The sequence below is a fragment of the Salvelinus sp. IW2-2015 genome, linkage group LG5 (genome assembly GCF_002910315.2).
Source record: "Salvelinus sp. IW2-2015 linkage group LG5, ASM291031v2, whole genome shotgun sequence".
Classification (NCBI taxonomy): Eukaryota; Metazoa; Chordata; class Actinopteri; order Salmoniformes; family Salmonidae; genus Salvelinus; species Salvelinus sp. IW2-2015.
Genome location: NC_036844.1, coordinates 11,978,920 through 11,997,531, shown reverse-complemented (window position 1 = coordinate 11,997,531; position 18,612 = coordinate 11,978,920). Strand labels below are relative to the sequence as shown.

The 18,612-nt window shown below is 41.7% G+C and overlaps 1 pseudogene; it reads left to right on the top strand.

Annotated features, from left to right (window-relative positions):
- The first annotated feature begins 2,934 nt into the window (after nucleotides 1-2,934).
- Nucleotides 2,935-18,612, top strand: part of LOC111963917 (synaptic vesicle glycoprotein 2C-like) — a 79,205-nt pseudogene continuing 63,527 nt past the window's right edge.

Sequence of the window (18,612 nt, the reverse complement as noted above, 5' to 3'; positions counted from 1 at the left end):
ACAATCTTCCCACAATAAGTTGGGTGAATTCTTGCCCATTCCTCCTGACAGAGCTGGTGTAACTGAGTCAGGTTTGTAGGCCTCCTTGCTCGCACATGCTTTTTCAGTTCTGCCCCACAAATGTTCTATAGGATTGAGGTCAGGGCTTTGTGATGGCCACTCCAATACCTTGATTGTGTTGTCCTTAAGCCATTTTGCCACAACTTTGGAAGTATGCTTGGAGTCATTGTCCATTTGGAAGACCCATTTGCGACCAAGCTTTAACTTCCTGACTGATGTCTTGAGATGTTGCTTCAATATATCCACATAATTTTCCTCCCTCATGATGCCATCTATTTTGTGAAGTGCACCAGTTCCTCCTGCAGCAATGCACCCCCACAACATGATGCTGCCACCCCCGTGCTTCACGGTTGGGATGGTGTTCTTCAGCTTGCAAGCCTCCCTCTTTTTCCTACAAACATAATGATGGTCATTATGGCCAAACAGTTTTTCTATTTTTGTTTCATCAGACCAGAGGACATTTCTCCAAAAAGTACAATCTTTGTCCCCAATGTGCAGTTGCAAACCAGTCTGGCTTTTTTATGGCGGTTTTGGAGCAGTGGCTTCTTCCTTGCTGAGAGGCCTTTCAGGTTATGTCGATATAGAACTCGTTTTACTGTGGAAATAGATACTTTTGTACCTGTTTCCTCCAGCATCTTCACAAGGTCCTTTGCTATTGTTCTGGGATTGATTTGCACTTTTTGCACCAAAGTACGTTCATCTCTAGGAGACAGAACGTGTCTCCTTCCTGAGTGGTATGACGGCTCCTTCCTGAGTGGTATGACGTCCCATGGTGTTTATACTTGCGTACTATTGTTTGTACAGATGAACGTGGTACCTTCAGGCATTTGGAAATTGCTCCCAAGGTTGAACCAGACTTGTGGAGGTCTACCATTTTTTTCTGAGGTCTTGGCTGATTTCTTTTGATTTTCCCATGATGTCAAGCAAAGAGGCACTGAGTTTGAAGGTAGGCCTTGAAATACATCCACAGGTACACCTCCAATTGACTCAAATGATGTCAATTAGCCTATCAGAAGCTTCTAAAGCCATGACATCATTTTCTGGAATTTTCCAAGCTGTTTAAAGGCACAGTCAACTTAGTGTATGTAAACTTCTGACCCACTGGAATTGGGATACAGTGAATTATAAGTGAAATAATCTGTCTGTAAACAATTTTGGAAAAATGTATTGTGTCATGCACAAAGTAGATGTCCTAACCAACTTGCCAAAACTATAGTTTTTTAACAAGAAATTTGTGGAGTGGTTGAAACACTTAGGTTGGGGTCATTAAACCTTGTTTATGTAAACTTCCGACTTCAACTGTATATCACTGGATTTTATTTATTACAAGATTAAGGTTATACTGGGCAACTTTCATAAGGTCTGGATGCCTTATATGGAATACAGTATGACTAAAGGAGTCTTTATTAAAAACATGCCCACGTCAGGGAAGATACCTATTTGAGCAATCCCTAGCTGCTGGGCTGCTCAGTCCTGTCCCTGGGGGTCTGCTGTCCTGTGGGTTGTCACTCTGGCCTTGGCCTAACACACCCCAAACCAATAATGAATGTTTCGCTAAGATCCTAAAGCTGAGTGGTGTGTGTTGGGTTGGAGCGCTGCAGGGCCGTGTACCCCTAGGGCCAGGACGGGGCGACCCAGCTATATTGTGTGTAAGTAAAAATAGCTTTACATTACTATTAGTCCTATGAGATTAATTAAATGGAGGATTTGCTGTTTCTGTGTGTTAATGTATATTTGATGTGTATGTGTTTTATTTTGTTTTGTTGTTTTGTTTCCAAACCTTTCCCTTGGGAATATTATTTTTAATGCAGGCAGCTTGGGCTGGCTGGTCGGTCTGGCTATAAATGTATATAGAGGATGTTTTAACAAAGACAATCAAAAGTCTTTGTATTGTTGAATTTTTTTTAGGCTATTGGTTAAAGGTGCAACACAATATTTATTATTGAATTACCTTTGATCTAGTTCAGTCTTATTAATCACTTAAACATATGTAATAATGATCTCTTACCTAGCTTGATGACTGTGGCTTATTTTGCTTACTTTTTGTTCTAAATAGAGACGGCATATTGGATTGTGTAAAAATGCAGGAAATTTGCTTAAAATGCCAAAAAAAAAATGATGGGGGAGAACCCCCAGAGCCCTCGCCAGGTTATGTCCCCCCACTACTAAAACCAAAGTGGCACCTCTGGAATAATAGAACTGAGCTGCAGGGATACTCTCTATCTTTCCAGCTGTACCTACTATATTAAGCAGGCAGCATCAGCTCAGTAGTGGCCAAGCTTCTGGAGTGATTTCTCTCAGAATATATCTCTATCGTTATACATCATTCACATTACCATGTACGGTGAATAAACGTCTTGTAGACTCACTCGCAAGTTTTATTCAGATTGATTCAGACCGAGTTTCAGTCAACTTGGAACACTTATACTAATTGTAAAACGGAATGCACAACGAGTCTGATTCCCTATGCAGCTGTAATAAACATGATGTGTCTTTTGATCGCGAATATTCGCTGTTAGATGTTGTGGCCTATTCCTCTGCATCAAAGTATTGCTTTATTATTTGAATATCCTCTCAACGTAGCAGCCAGTGTCCCATCCAACCCTCATCCCTCCCCGCATCAGATACTAGACAGATTGTTCCATTATAGGGGATTGCCCACTACTATTATTGATTTCATTCACCCTATTCCATCGTAGGCTAGGATAATGGATAATTAAATGAAAAACACAATACAAAGATATGTACACCTTATAAATCCCGGAGTGTCTCTTGGGACTCAACAATCAATCAACACAGACTACACCCCGAATGTGTAGTACTCTCTCTCTCTCTCTCTCTCTCTCTCTCTCTCTCTGTTTTTCTTTCCCTCTCGGCGTCTCTTCTCTTTATTGGAGTACCGCAGAGGCACCGCTGCATCGTGCATCGTGTAGGAGAGGGGGAGAAAAAAGAAATAGCACTCCTTGCGCGGTCACTAACTACCTCAGTTTATGCGTCGCGAGGGAAAACAGGAAATATCCGCTGGAGAAGGCATACAGCTGGCTCCCTGCGCTGTTTTACCGAACTGTCCATCTTCTGTAGTCTGTGAGTATAGTTGTTTTCCTCTCTTTATACTTACATTTGACTTCAACTCTTTGATGCAAACCCTGTGTATTGTGAGTGGGCTATCCCAGTGATTCCTTTTATTTTTGCCAGGTTTACAGTTGGATAAATGTAGATTTGAAATGTGTATCAAACCGTAGTGGGTACTCATTTGCACTAGATTATCTCATCAATTGCTCGAAATACGCTATTTATTGTCATGTATGATAAGACATGAATGGAATAAGACATTCGCATATTTTGGGAAAACTTTTAAAAGGTATGTCACGTTTCTAAACTTCAAACGGTGTAGTTTGCCATCCGCTGTCCTCGGTGTAATTCAGCAGCTGTCGCTGTTGGAGAGGGACACTTTGATCAACACGTCTCACCCTGCTGAGATCACAACACCGTACATGAATTATCACACATTTAGCTGTATTCATGTAGGCTACTCTAGGCTACAAGATGCTTAATTTATTTAAATTGAATGAATATAGTTATGCTGTTTAAACTCTAACGGTTTTGCAGAAAGGCAATTGACTAATTAACGAATTCACACTCTCTTTCATTCTAAGAAACAACATTTTGGACTGAAGGATAATGAAATAAAGAACACAATACAAAGATATTTACACCTTATAAGTCCCTGAGCTTCTCTTGGGACTCATCAACCAATCAACACACATTACAACGAATTTGTATTACTCTCTCTCGTTCTCTCTCACTGCGCACACACACACACACACACACACACACACACACACACACACACACACACACACACACACACACAGCGGGACAACGGACACAACTCACAACTCACACTCACACACACACACGAGTTACCACGGACAACACACATTATGCATAAAGAGAACAGATCCATCTACAGCAGAGAGAGCGAGCGAGAAAGAGATTGAGTTTGTTGCAGATAGTAGCCTAGACTCATAGACTACGCGTAACATAGTTCATATAAATTAGTATGATATGTTATGTTTGGTATGGTTATATAAGACAAGGTTACTTGTTAAAGCAAAAATGAAATGGATGGGTTTGGTGTATAGCGCAAACATCCAGCAACCCAAGGGTTGGGCGTTCAAATCTCATCAAGGACAATTTTAGCATTTTAGCTAATTTGCAACTATTCAACTTGTTAGCTAACCCTTCCCCTTCCCCCCTTAACCTAACTCATAGCCTAGCTAACAGTAGCCACCGAGCCACCTAGCTAACGTTAGACGCACCAAATGCATAACATATCATACTGTACTTATTGCAAATTCGTAACATATTGTACTAATTGCAATTCATAACATATATGAAATACAGGAGCATGTGCCTTGGGTTAAGTGCCTTGCTCAAGGGCACATTGACCGTTTTTTCAACTGGGCTCAGAGATGCGAACGCGCTTAAACCATTAAGCTACCTGCCACTGAGTCGTCTGTAGATAGGAGAGCAGTTAGAGGATAGAGGAGGATGGAGGTTTGATTCCCGTCCACAATGTCAGGACAAGACCTAGAATCTCATTACAGAACGCGGCTTTCGTCAAAAGGCCGGCCGGTGATTGATGTCCTTCCGGGTCGGGTTTACTGTGACCAAGCAGCAGCAGCGCAGCCTCTCACGAGCTGATAGAACCGCGGTAGTAAAGGGGGAACCCGTGGTGCGTGAAACGACCAGCAGAGAGAGGGGGTGGGTAGAACGAGAGCCAGAGAGAGAGAAAAGAAAGAGAGGAAGAGAGAAAGAAGGAGAGAAAGAACACTCAAGATATTCTTTCTTTGCCCAGTACTAATATCTCGGCTTCCATTGTTAGTGCTGAACATACACAACATCCCGCTGTCTCTCTTTGTACTGTAACATTGGCGATGTGTCCGTTTGATGGAGACCGACACTAAACAGTTGAAACAGTTAATTATGGGAGCTTGAGCAGGACTGAACGTGGGCGTATTGACATTTCCCTGGCTCAGCTATACATCGTGGATGTGTGTCCCAAATGGCACCCGTTTCCCTATAGTGCGCTCCTTTTGACAAGAATCCCCAATGGGCCTTGGGAATAGGGAATATGGTGCCATTTGGGACTGACCCTGGAGAACGTTATCTGGCTACCAGACAGACATCTACCTTAATTAACTCAATGTTGACTGTAAATTGGAATAGAGGTATATCAACGTTGGAATAGAGTGTATCAACTCACGAAAAGATTGTTCCATTGATTATAGTAGTCACATTTAATGTAATTGGGACTTTCTATAAACTAGGGTACCAGTGAAGAGTTCCAATGCTGGACAACTTGTTACAGCGGAAGTCATTCATAATAATATGCCACTTTGTTTAATGTCATTACATCAAGATGTAGGGGGGGGACATAAAACCTATGTTTAACTCTTTATCATGGTTGGTGTCTTGACGGATTTTGTCGAAAATCGTTTAACGTAATTTTTCTGTCTTTGCATTTATGGTAGAGTAAGTTGTCGCTATATCATATATTAACCATGAATTAGTTAAATTATACATTGAATTTGAACCCTGTAAGAATATTGGATCTAGCTGTCGGACATCTCAGAAATGCAGTGTAACTATGTAACATTTCATGTATTATGTTACTGGGTGAAAACAGTTTTCATGGGCATACAAATCCAAAATAATAAATGCAATTGCAAAATCGAATGCTTCTAACCGAAAGAGTCATATTACCTTGATAATTAAAACCTAATTCGATACAGTCATTGACGTGGTTGATCAATAATTATGTATAATACTTGTTGGATGCACACTTGGTGTTGAGCTGCAATTATGCTGTGATAATTTCACACATCATCATCTGATCCAGGAAGGAACGTGAGGAACAGGAACAGCTGTTGTGACAGCGCATGCAATGCTACGACAGCCCAAGTGCTGAAGAAAAAGGTGTTCACTAGGAATGTCCAGAATATTTTGGTGTCTCATTCGTTAAACAGGTGAAGACAGTTGTGAATGGATTCACGTCGGGTCTAATATCCCTAGTGAATTGATGTTCATCGTCTGTTGTCTGCTTGATTTACAGCAAGGTCTCCTTAGATTTAACAGAGAAAAGCATCAAGGTAATGAGTTCACGTTTTCATATGTTTTTAGCCCTGGGATTGAACACGTGTGTAGTATATATTATTGCGCAACACTATTCCTATTAATTATTCTTGATATAATGACAACACATTACGTAGCCTCGTGGGCTTCTTCACACTATGATCTGGTAATGAAATAACATGACGAATACATTTTGTTCTCCATGTTAGACCTGCAATTTTAAACAACACGGGGCTTGAAGCAGTCTACTTGAATTTGAATTTGGAGCTCCGAAATTCAAGTAGCAATAGGCCTACCTTGAAATTCCGACATTTCCTCAATTTGGTGCTTGAAAAGTCCTTGTAATTATTGTAGCCAATTTCTAACTTCTCCTGCTACCTTATAATTATCCGTGATTTCATTTTTGATACGTTTTTGTGAGAGACGTGACCAGTTTCGGGTTGTTTCCCGCCGCTTCAATTGACGGGTGTTGTTGAGCTAATCTGTTGCGGTTAAACCACGTGCGGTTATTATTAGGATGACAATATCTATTGTTGGCTTCAACTTGGCTTCTCATAAAAATCCTCCCATTACAAAAGGAACCTGGTTTTTGGTCGTTTTCTCATTATAAAAACAGATGGCGAGATTAATGCTACCGCTACTCATGGTTTTATTATGTTTGCCTGTGTGGGCAACATAGGCTACAGAAAACCGGCATGGATGCGTTCATTCAATTAATTTAGTCAGGCAAGTACACATTATTCTCACATATTTTAGGTATATAATAATAATTATAAAATCAATGCATTTACAAGGCCTAAACAATTCATTATTCTGAAAGTGCATATGAATTGTCTACTGTATTTATGTATTTTACACTTTGCATGCTTTTTTTGTTGGGGGAGCGGGCGGGGGGTGTTCTATATTAAGCCCCCATGTGCATACATCTAAATTATGGCATTTAGTCATTAGCAGACACTCTTATCTAGATCGTTTTACAGGAGCAATTAAGGTAAGTGCCTTGCTCAAGGCACATGGACATATTTTTAACCTAGTCGGCTGGGGATTCAAACCAGCAACCTTTAGGTTACTGGCCCAATGCTCTTAGCCACCCAGGCCTAACTGCCTCCACAATTGTATAACATTGAGGTATTTGAAAATACAATTAAGTGCTGAGAATGTCCCTGAAGCGCCTTGAATTGACTGACCCTGATGTCTGTATCAACCTTGCTTAAAGGATGTATTGTCCTAGCCGATGTTGAAATTGGAATTATGGGTCAATTTGCATATATTCCTCTATTCCTGGATCTGCATAAAATCATTTTATTTTTTGTTTCAAACCATTTAGAAATGTGAGCCAATGTCACACATTGGCCCCATTATGATGGAAAGACCCAATTCCTTTTGGATACTTATATTTTATGGTCTTTATGTCAGTATTGGTACTTCACATTGAACGCCCGACTCGCAGCCAGGCCTAATCGCCCAAACACCAGTGCCCGACCTCACTAATGCTCTTGTGGCTAATGGAAGCCAAGTCCCTCTGTCACGTTCCTGACCGTTTTCTGTGTTTTGTATGTGTGTGATGGTCAGGGGCGTGAGTTTGGTGCGGCAGTCTATGTTTGCTGTTTCTAGTTGTTTTTGGGTTGCCTGGTATGCTCTTAATTAGAGGCAGGTGTTTGCGTTTTCCTCTAATTGAGAGTCATATTAGTAGGTTGTTCTCCACTGTTTGTTTGTGGGTGATTGTCTCTCTGGTCAGTGTCTGTATGTTACGCACACGGACTGTTCCGTTTTTGTTAGTTAGTTCTTTTTTTGTAGTCTGTTTTCCTGGTTCATCGCTTCTTCACGTTGTATGTAAGTTCGTGTTCAGTCTGTCTACATTCGTTTATTTGTTTGTAATTATTCAAAAGTGTTTGTCGTGTTTTCCGTTTTGTCTATTAAATCAATATGTCATCACAACCCGCCTGCATTTTGTCAAATCCCCTGCTACTCCTCTTTCGCGCATGAGGAGAAGGAGAAGCCGCTTACCATCCTCGCAGCAAGGTTCCAACATTCCAGTGTAAAGTCTTCCCAGAAGAGTGGAGGCTGTTCTAAGCAGCAAAGGGGACCAACTCCATATTAATACCCATGATTTGGAATGAGATGTCGCACGAGCAGGTGTCCATGTAGTCGCTTGTGATAGTCATTGCTATACACAACCACACACACACACTACTACACACACACACACACACACACACACACACACACACACACACACACACATGCACACACACACAGTTCTCAGTGCCTCTATGAAACCAGTTTGATCTCTTACAGCTGTTGTGCAGTCATCCCCAGCAGCCAGTCAACCCACACAGCCATCCATCACCATATTACTGCACGCAGCCAGGCAGCTTGGTGGGTGTGGGTGCGTGCCCACGTGTGTGTCCTGAGACTATGACAGCTTTCATGCAGTGTGTGTGTGTGTGTGACTCCATAAATACATAATTGAGTCCCAGTGTAATGAATGGTTGTTATACTGCCCTTTGTCTTAAGCAGTCAGTAACCAATCACCAGACAATGCTATGTGGAGTACAGTAGGGAGACACACAAAATGTCGCAATGTGACATCACTGAGACTATGACATCATAGCCCCAAGAGAGGCAGAGCAGTGAATTTACACATAACTTTTTCAGCCAGTACTTTTTCACCTCTGGACCAATCATTTAAAACAAAATATATATCTATAGTTTTCTTGTTTTTTATTTCTATTTTCCAATTAATGCAGGATGATTAAGAACAAGCCTGTACAGTAACCTTTGTTGCCCCTGAGAGGTAGAGTTTTGGGGTTGGCTGGGATGAAATGATTAAAGGGGAGTGAGAGCATGGGGAAACCACGTCTGATGCTACTGCAGTATCCTGCAGCTACCTAGACAAGAGGACGGGTGTCGTTCCTTCTTCAAACATCCTTATAAGGAAACATCGCCACCCTGCACACACACACATTCACTCCCTGAGGAATACCTGGGTAGTGTTCAGAAAGCACAAAAAACAGGAGGAAACATTTTTTTTTAAACGGAAAAGGTACTACATATATCTAAACAGTTCTCTCCAATCAGAATACAGATTTTTATTTTAAAAACTTTTTCTGTTTGCAACCCTGGTTGGATATGGAAAGCTGCATGTTAGTCATTGAGCAGACACTCTTATCCAGAGCGACTTAGAGGAGCAATCAGGTTTAAGTTTGTATTTTTTTTTTTTTTTTTTTAATTTTATCCCACCATCTCCTACAGAACGGGAAAAATCTCCCCTGCTCTTTGAGCCACTGTGTGTGTGCATGCGCGTGTGTGTCCGTGCGTAGGTGTGTGTGTGTGTGTGCGTTCGTGCATGCACGTGTGTGTGTGATTAATGAAGGTGGCTGGGTGGCGTCAGCGGGCCATGACAGCCCCACTAGGAGGAAATCATTTGTCCCCCTCAGCAGGCTCCTGATTCCAGCCAGCAGGAAATGTGCTGATTGCTTAAAACACATCTTGAGGCTGCGGCAGCTATATTAACCCCAATCACTGCACTAGGCACAGCAGCTACGTAGGGAGAGAGACGTGGAAAGGCATTTGACTCTGGATTTGAAATTGAAAGGGTAAAGTGTGTGTGTGTGTGTGTGATTTTCTGTTCGCACCTGCGTCAGTGTGTGTTTATACTGATGTACCATATAAATCCATAGTGTGTTATCTGTGACGCTCAAGGTACACAGTGGTGATTTATAAATGTCAGCATTAATGAGCATTAGCATAGTAACTGTATGTAGGAAGGAATGGATCCACCATCATACGTAATGAAATGTCAACAGACAGACATACAAGGCCTTTAAGTCCCAGATTGCCTGTATGAAGATGACTTTGAAACGTTTTTACACTGCAGAGAGAGCGAGGGAGAGAGAGAGAGAGAGGGAGAAAGGGGAGAGGGAGGGAGAGGGAGAGAAGGGGAGAGGGAGAAAGAAGGACAGTGTGGTAAAGTGACGAGTCTTTCAATCAACCTTTACTAAAACATTTCACGGGCATTCCTATTCCACAGTCTACATCCCACCCCTACCTTGGCTGCTTGGTTATCCCATCCTCACCGTTATTCTTACCCCGTTTTGTAAAAGGTGTGCCGAAATTAGTCAGGCAGAGTTAATCAGCTATTCCCTCAACCTCCCCCCCTGGGTGCAAAACCTCAGCCTCCAGTGTGATTTTGGTCTGTTGTCCTGGTCAGACCCCCACTGAGCCGTCAGACACTGTGTTAGGGAAGCAGGAGTACTGTAATTGATTTTAGGGAACTTGTCTAACATCCAAAATGATACACTGTTCCCTATATAGTGCAGTACTTTTCACCAGGGGCCATGTAGAGAATAGGGAGCCATTTAGGACGCAGCCTCCGAGACAGCTCTCTCCTCTCTAGATGGGCCAGATGAACAGGAAGTAGAGATATCTTTGTGTTTGTTGTCCTGGTGGTACATTATTGCTGTATGTTTATGGTTTGTTGCATTGTGGTTGAGGTATTTTACTTTCTTTATTGGACTGGGTTGATTGGTGCAGTGAAGTAGAAAGATACACCACATAACGTGGTTGTGTGAACACATGTCACATACTATACACATACAGTACACATGCTGCATGGGCACACACATGCGCACGCACGCACGCACGCACACACACACACACACACACACACACAAACAAGACTCCCTTCTACACTACACACACAGACATCTTCACACGAACACACACACACACCCCAAATCCACCAGCAAAGACAAAGTTAGTCAGAACAATGCTGCTTTCCACTCCATTTGACTGCTGCAATGCAGCAAAATCTCCAGGGCTGGTTGAGGTTGGTCTAGACCCCAGCTTCAATGCTCCTGGTAGCATGACAGATGCATCCTCATGTCTTATCTCAGTCCTGGGACCAGAGGTTAGCACAAACACCATACATCATCCTGTCATCTGCCTATACAGGGGCCTCAACCCACACTCACCCCTCTCTACATATGAAGGCTACTACGCTCCACTCTACACTTCTTCTGTATACGCACAGTATACAGATACAGTGCATTCGGAAAGTAATCCATCCCCTTCACTTTCTTTAAACATTTTGTTACGTTACAGCCTTATTATGACATTGCTGAAATCGTTTTTTCCCCTCATCAATCTACACACAATACCCCATAATGACAAAGCAAAAACAGGTTTTTAGAAAATTTGCAAATGTATTAAAAATAAACAACAGAAAGATCATATTTACATAAATATTCAGACCCTTTAATCAGTACTTTGTTGAAGCACCTTTTGGCAGCGATTACAGCCTCGAGTCTTCTTGGGTATGATGCTACAAGCTTGGCACACCTGTATTTAGGGAGTTTCTCCCATTCTTCTCTGCAGATCCTCTCAAGCTCTGTCAGGTTGGATGGCGAGTGTCACAGCACAGCTATTTTCAGGTGTCTCCAGAGATGTTCGGTCGGGGTTCAAGTCCGGGCCCTGGCTGGGCCACTCCAGGACATTCAGAGACTTGTCCCGAAGCCACTCCTGCATTGTCATGGCTGTGTGCTCAGGATCAACTTCCAACCCGACTTCGCTATTAAGTTACATTTTTCATGTTGACTTTTTTGTACAGAAAGTTCATACTATTATCACATATTTGACCCAGCGCCTCTTTTCAGTCTTATATAGGAACATTAGAAATAGTGTGTTTCACATTGGATAAAAGTACAGACTCAAAGCTACAAAATTGTATATCATAGACTGCAGTTGAGGAACAATGGGGAAATAATTATGCTTTGATAGTGAATAAACTTGTAACCCCACTTGTTTTGAATGTTTTGGTACACCCTGCTTGAGAGCTCTTCTTTGTCTACACCCACTCAGCATTGTTCACACCCTCTTACGCCTTAATCCCACCCATCTCTTTAAGGATTCACATGTGAGGCCATGTGCTAAACAGGGTGAGTAAGGTAGTAAACAACCAAAGATTTCAAGACTAAATGTGGGTGAAAATAGTAGCCTACAATAAAAAAAATATTTATCTAGTCCTTGGCCTATATATTAATCTGACTTTGAAGCAGGTCATGTTGTTCTTCACATTACCTTCTCTGGTAAACACACACTATATCAAATGAAATCCAAGTCTGTTTGTCACATGCACAGGATACAGCAGGTGTAAACAGTACAGTGAAACGGTTACTTGCATATTTCCATAGTAACAATATCAAAAACAGAAAGTGTCCAGATAAAAAAAACTATAACAAAAAGTGTCAATTCCAGTAGAGAAAGAACTACATAATATACAGTATGTACAAGAACAATATCAATAATGATATCAGTGATACTGGTGATAGATGAGGTAGTTACAGTACATGCATACAATCAGGGCTAAAGTGGCTGAGCAGCAGGATAAAAACAATCTATAGTAGCAGCAACGGTATGGTGTGTGTGTGTGTTAGGAGAGAGTCATGTGAATGTGCATAGAAATGGTCCGTCCGCACCACGCATATACAAGGGAATCTATATTCGGAGAGCCTGTTTCTGTTCTGCCCTTGACTTAGGTCAATGTCCGTGCCCTCTTCATCGCCAAACTTCCTGATCTTCTCAAAAAGCTACATTTGTCTAGTCGTGTCCAGTCCAGGTGGTGCTTGTACAGGCAGACCATCTATGAGAGGTAGGACATCAGCGTTTTGCAGCAGCTGAAACCTGGTACCGACAATCTGAACGCTCCTTGACAACACTAGGCTCCAGAGCCTCAAAGCTGTAAAACAGTAAAATAGACAAAACATTTACAACACAATACAACCATAACATAACATCAATTCACCTCCCAAGTTTAGATAATAAACAATAACCTCATACAATGCAATGAAAATGATATTCATCTGAAGTGCTGGTACTGCTGAAGTACGGAGTCAGGTATTGTTGTCAGCCATAGCTTTCCACCAGCACCGTACCATCCTCCTGTCCAACCAGCTGTGGGATGTTGACCGTGTTGTCCTTCACCACACCAGAAATCTCCGACAAAGTGTTCACTCTGGTCTTTCCGAAGCGGTGCTTGATGAGGCCGAAGCACCAGTTGGGGGAAAACTTGTTGTGGCCTGTGATCAAGAAGTGAATGTCCAGACTGTGATGGAACTTGTGCATGGTCCGCCAGGTACAATACCAGAGTAAAAACTTGTTCTTGTTAAAAAGTATATGGGACCTGGCTGCAAAAATAGAGGAAAACAATAGGGTCAGAAGGATTGTGCACCTGCAAACAACAACAAAAGAACATTAGAGAAATGAAAATTCATTGTCACATCCCTGTCGATCTGTCGTTACACAGTTCAGTGAAAGATGCGTGCATGCTTCCCATTTATATACACAGTGCTTTCGGGAAAGTATGCAGACCCCTTGACTTCAACAACATTTTGTTACGTTACAACCTTATTCTAAAATGATGAAATAAAAAAAAAATCTCAGCAATCTACACAAAATATCCCATAATGACAAAGCGAAAACAGTTTTGGGGAATTTCTTGCAATTTATAAAAAAACAAAAACAGAAATACCTTATTTACATAAGTATTCAGACCCTTTGCTATAAGACTCAAAATTGAGCTCAGCTGCATCCTGTTTCTATTGATCAGTCTTGAGATGTTTCTACAACTTGATTGGAGTCCGCCTGTGGTAAATTCAATTGATGGACATTATTTGGAAAGGCACAGACCTGTCTATATAAGGTCCCACAGTTGACAGTGCATGTCAGAGCAAAAACCAACCCACGAGGTTAAAGGAGTTGTCCGTAAAGCTCTGAGACAAGATTCTGTCTAGGCACAGATCTGGGGAATGGTACCAAAATATTTCTGCAGCATTGAAGGTCCCCAAGAACACCGTGGCCTTCATCATTCTTAAATGGAAGAAGTTTGGAACCACCAAGACTCTTCATGGAGCTGGCCACCCGGCCAAACTGAGCAATCGGAGGAGAAGGGCCTTGGTCAGAGAGTTGACCAAGAACACAATGGTTACTGTGATAGAGCTCGAGAATTCCTCTGGGAGAACCTTCCAGAAGGACAACCATCGCTGCAGCACTCCACCAATCAGGCCTTTATGGTAGAGTGGCCAAACGGAAGCCATTCCTCAGTAAACGGCACATGACAGCCCGCTTGGAGTTTGCCAAAAGGCACCCAAAGACTCTAAAACCATAAGAAACAAGATTCTCTGTTCTGATGAAACCAAGATTGAACTCTTTGGCCTGAATGCCAAGCGTCACGTCTGGAGGAAACCTGGCCCCATCCCTACGGTGAAGCATGGTGGTGGCAGCATCATCCTGCTGGAATGTTTTTCAGCGGCAGGGACTGGGAGAGTTGTCAGGATCGAAGGAAATATGAATGGAACAAAGTACATAGAGTTCCTTGATGAAAACCTGCTCCAGAGCGCTCAGGACCTCAGACTGGCGCAAAGGTTCACCTTCCAACAGGACAACGACCCTAAGCCTAACCTAAGGTCAGGTCAGTACAGGTGCATCAAAGCAGGGACCGAGAGACTGAAAAACAGCTTCTATCTCAAGGCCATCAGACTGTTAAACAGCCACCACTAACATTTAGCGGCCGCTGCCAACATACTGACTCAACTCCAGCCACTTTAAAAATGGGAATTGATGGAAATTATGTAAAAATGTACCACTAGCCACTTTAAGCAATGCCACTTAATACAATGTTTACATACCCTACATTACCCATCTCATATGTATATACCTGTCTCTTATACACATCTAGATGTGTATAAGAGACAGCTTTAAACTATGCCACTTTATGTTTACATACCCTACAGTACTCATCTCATATGTATATACCGTACTCTATACCATCTACTGCATCTGCCATGCCGTTCTGTACCACCACTCATTCATATATCTTTATGTACATATTCTTTATCCCTTTACACTTGTGTGTGTGTGTAAGGTAGTAGTTGTGGAATTGTTAGGTTAGATTACTGTTGGTTATTACTGCATTGTCGGAACTAGAAGCACAAGCATTTCGCTACACTCGCATTAACATCTGCTAACCATGTGTATGTGACTAATAAAATTTGATTTGATTTGATTTGAAGCACACAGCCAAGACAACGCAGGAGTGGCTTCGGGACAAGTCTCTGAATGTCCTTTTGTGGCCCAGCCAGAGGTGAAAGAAAAAATTAAAAATAAAATAAAGAGCCCGGACTGGAACCTCGATCGAACATCTCTGGAGAGACCTGAAAATAGCTCTGCAGCGACGCTCCCCATCCAACCTGACAGAGCTTGAGAGGATCTGCAGAGAAGAATGGGAGAAACTCCCCAAATAACGGTGTACCGAGCTTGTGGCGTCCTACCCAAGAAGACTGAAGGCTATAATTGATGCCAAAGGTACTTCAACAAAGTACTGAGTAAAGGGTCTGAATACTTATTTAAATATGATATTTCCGTTTTTTTTAAATACATTTTCAAAAAATTCTAAAAACCTGTTTTTGCTTTGTCATTATGGGGTATTGTGTGTAGATTTATGAGGGTAAAAAATTATTTAATACATTTTAGAGTAACGCTGTAACATAACAAAATGTGGAAAAAGTCAAGGGGTCTGAATACTTTCCGAAAGCACTGTATTTAAAGTACCCGTCAAAAGTTGACACACCTACTCATTCAAGGGTTTTTCTTCATTTTTTACTTTATTTTTTACTATTTTCTACATTTTAGAATAATAGTGAAGATATCAAAACTTTTAAATAACACATATGGAATCATGTAGTAACCGTAAAAGTGTTAAACAAATCAAAATATATTTTATATTTGAGATTCTTTAAAGTAGCCACGCTTTGCCTTGATGACAGCTTTACACACTCTTGGCATTCTCTCAACCAGCTTCACCTGGAATGCTTTTCCAACAGTCTTGAAGGAGTTCCCACATTTGCTTGTTGGCTGCTTCCGTCCCTCTGCGATCTAACTCATCCCAAACCAGCATGCTGTGGTAGCCATGCTGGTTAAGTGTGCATTGAATTCTAAATAAATCACTGACAGTGTCACCCTCACACCATCATACCTCCTCCTCCATGCTTCACGGTGGGAACCACACATGCAGAGATCATCCATTCACCTACTCTGCGTCTCACAAAGACATGGCGGTTGGAACCAAAAATCAAAAATTTGGACTCATCAGACCAAAGGACAGATTTCAACCAGTCCATTGCTCGTGTTTATTGCCCCAAGCAAGTCTCTTCGTCTTATTGATGTCCTTTAGTAGTGGTTTCTTTGAAGCAATTCGACCATAAAGGCCTGATTCACGCAGTCTCCTCTGAACAGTTGATGTTGAGATGTGTCTGTTACTTGAACTCTGTGAAGCATTTATTTGGGCTGCAATTTCTGAGGCTGGTAACTCTAATGAACTTATCCTCTGCAGCAGAGGTAACTCTCGGTCTTCCTTTCCTGTGGAGGTCCTCATGAGAGCCAGTGTCATCATAGCTTTTGATGGTTTTTGCGACTGCGCTTGAAGAAACTTTCAATGTTCTTAAAATTTTCCGCATTAACTGACCTTCATGTCTTAAAGTTATGATGGACTGTCATTTCTCTTTGCTTATTTGAGCTGTTCTTGCCATAATATGGACTTGATTAGGCTATAACTAGCAATGGAAATGGATTTCTGAGATACAAATAATATTACTACACAGATCATGTAATCATCGGGCGAAATGGAGTCTTTTGTTTAGACATGTAAGTTAGCTAGCTAGCTAAACAACGAACCATAATCCTAACCCATACAGTACTAGCAATACAAACCGATTGTCATAGCTAGCTACCATGCATGAACTTATGTAGTATGAATCTGCAGGTAGCTAATACTAAGCAACAAGTTTCAATGTTGGCTAGCTAGCTAACATTAGGCTTTAACTAGCAATGCAAATGGATTTCTGAGATTCAAATAATATTACTACACAGATCATACACATAACTTTAGCTAGCAAGCCAGCCAGCTAACGTTAGCTAGCTAGCTAACAGTAGGCTTTAACTTGCAATGAAAACAACTTTGACAAAATTAGAAACGTATAATATCTGAAAATGTATTTCGACCCTTACCCATATATATGGATGAACGCTTCTCCCTCTCTGTCTTGGATGCCATGGTTGCCCTTATTTGGAAGATTTAATCAGGAGACAGGTGTTTTATACAACAGCCTTCTGTGTTCTCTTTTCGACTCCCTCTGCATTTGCAATCAAACGCTGCTTCCACTGGGCATTCCACTGATTTCTAAACATGGTCAACTTCTTCTGTGACAACAGCACTGTTGTTTGCCATGTCTTCCTCATCACTTATCAATGTTTTTGCCTAAATCAGGAATTTCCTCATCATCTGATTCATTTTCAGTCAGATAGAATAAGCATGGCCCGATCGTCCTCCAGAAAGTAGTCCATCACAACTTTTCCCCACTGATCTTTGTCAGGGCAGCAATGTTGTTGAGAGCATTAGAAACACTTTGTAAGTTCTCCATGATATCTTTCAAAAAAGCTGCAGTAGCAAGGATTATCTACACATACTGAGCAGCTCATGTTATAGACAGAAGCATGCTACATGGCAGACCAATCTGAACTCATCTCTCGGCATGTCCAGCCCATCCATTATCTCAGCCAATCATGGCTGGCGGGAAGGTTCCTGTCTTTATCCGTGGTGAAACAAACTTGGCTCGTAATTTCACCATTTTATTCGTATTTACAGATGGCATGCAAGTTTGCTATTAAGGCACATGAAAGTTCACATGTTCCAGAAAGCATTTCTGCCTAAAAACACATTTAGATAACAAAAATTGTCCTGTGAAGTAGTGACGTGCGGCATACGCCTAGCTTCCTGAAACGGTTCACATATGACCATCAAGCACTTTTGGATATCAGATCGACAGTTACTAACCTCGATTTTGACTTAAAATCTGACTCAGCTATTCCCTTGTTCACACTGAACCCTATTCCTTTGTTTCATGGGCTTTTAAAATGACTCGGGCGTAGGCACAGTAGATGGGCTGGCGTCCTGGTGAGACTGAGACAAAGTTGAAATCGACCAGCACTCACCTCCGTTTTATCGGCAAATGTCCAGCCACTCAAGAATAAGATGGATGAGCTTTGTTCGAGAGTCTCCTATCAGAGAGACTTGAAAAGCTGCAACATTATATGCCTTGCAGAAACTCCATGCAGCGGCATGATCAACCGACAGTAGCCTCGGGCAAGTTCAAAGGGAGAGGGGTGTGCCTCTTCATAAACAACAACTGGTGCACTGTTTCCAGTGTGAAGGAAATCCCTAGCTTTTGCTCACCTGATATAGAATAAGCTGCAGACCTTTTTATCTACCGAAAGAGTTCTCATCTGTAATTATCACAGCTGTTTACATCCCTCCACAAGCCAACACCACTTTGGCAATCAACAAACTGTATGGGGCTA